This window comes from Halyomorpha halys, unplaced genomic scaffold, assembly GCF_000696795.3.
Source record: "Halyomorpha halys isolate HHAL.00 unplaced genomic scaffold, Hhal_1.1 Scaffold2523.1, whole genome shotgun sequence".
In the NCBI taxonomy this organism is placed as follows: domain Eukaryota; kingdom Metazoa; phylum Arthropoda; class Insecta; order Hemiptera; family Pentatomidae; genus Halyomorpha; species Halyomorpha halys.
In genome coordinates, this window is record NW_027112922.1 from 63,868 (window position 1) to 65,262 (window position 1,395).

General features: G+C 33.3%; 1 long non-coding RNA gene across 1 annotated transcript in view; it reads right to left on the reverse strand.

The window, feature by feature from the left end:
- Positions 1–356: 356 nt before the first annotated feature.
- LOC136796553 (uncharacterized) overlaps positions 357–1,395 on the reverse strand; it is a 6,562-nt gene continuing 5,523 nt past the window's right edge. Inside the window, exon 3 of the long non-coding RNA XR_010844277.1 lies at positions 357–473. This is a non-coding gene — a long non-coding RNA (uncharacterized lncRNA). The remainder of the gene's footprint in view (positions 474–1,395) is intronic.

A 1,395-nucleotide genomic window follows, 5' to 3' on the forward strand; every position in this document is an offset into this window, starting at 1 on the left:
CTAATTGTGTGTATTTATTAAATAGTGTTTGCAAAACCAGTAAATGATTACTAGACTTTTATTAAAATAAACCATTTTTTAATGATCAGTTAGTTCTATAACATTGATGATTTATAATAAATTTTTATTTCTGTTATCGTTTTTTTTTTTGTTCAAATACTGCCATATTCAGAAATTATGGCGTACCCTGTATCCATGCCCCATTTCCCACCTTACTTTCTGATAACCCGAAAACCACTAACCTCTGTTGGTTCCTGTGGTGTCTGTGGTTTTTTGGTAATCGTGAACCGATTTCTCTACAACTTAACAAAGTCGACTACAGAAAATATAATAATTTAAGATTATCTATAAAATGCCTACAAGTAGTTCATGGAAAAGAAATGTCAAGATTCATTTCGCTGCCGCTGCGAAATAGGTATTTATTGAACAACGTGAGACTTGAACCCTGACAACTCTGAACTAGGCGCTCATAACTGTAAAAAAAAAACCCTAGTTCACGCTATGTTCATATATGTGTTTAATTTTAGTTTTAAAAAATCAAAGAAAAGTTAAAGTTATGGATAGGAAGACTTTTCACCAGTTTCTAATGTTCATAATAATCAAATGGAAATCAATTGCTGGTTCAGTTTAAGCATTTAGGCTAGGATTTGCCTTTATGCTTCCAAAAGAAGCAATCTGGCAATGAAAGCTTGAAACCTGCTGTTTAACTGGGAATGGCAGGAAGAGAAAGAAAAATATCAGAAAAGCTAGGATTAGTGAACTTTACACCCATAAAATCGAAGGTCTATTTCTCTTCTTTCCCTTCCTGCCTTAAGAGCCTTTCACTACCACTGGTGGGCCACACTCACCAACATCACACTTTTAACTTCATTAAAACGACATTATCCCTGAAGGAAGTAACCAATCTGTGAGGTATGAGCATGGCATAACCAACTTAATCTTATTATTTTTTCTAAGTTACTGATATGATGAATATATTTTTTAAATATTAAACTATTATATAATATTAAAAGAGTTGAAGTGAATTACTCTTTTATAATAAGTTTCTTTATTTTAATTTATCCGTCACGTTTTAATTTAAATGATGTTAACGTAATGTTTAATTTTATTAGTTTTCTCCTTATTTTATAAATGAAATTAGTATTTTCAAATCATCAGACAGCAATAATGACTATTTTGATCTGTATATATTTAAAACTAAATAAGCAGTGGCCAAGAGACTTATTAAAATAAAAATTGGAGTTCTGGCAATGGTCAAATTCTCAACTCAAGTTGAGTGTTTACGGCGTTAGCGCACTTGCTCAGCCTCCACTGGCTCATTACCAGTGATGCGGCGAGAGGGATGCGCTGGGATCTCTCGAGCTCTGCTCTACCCCTCACACGTGGGGGATAGAG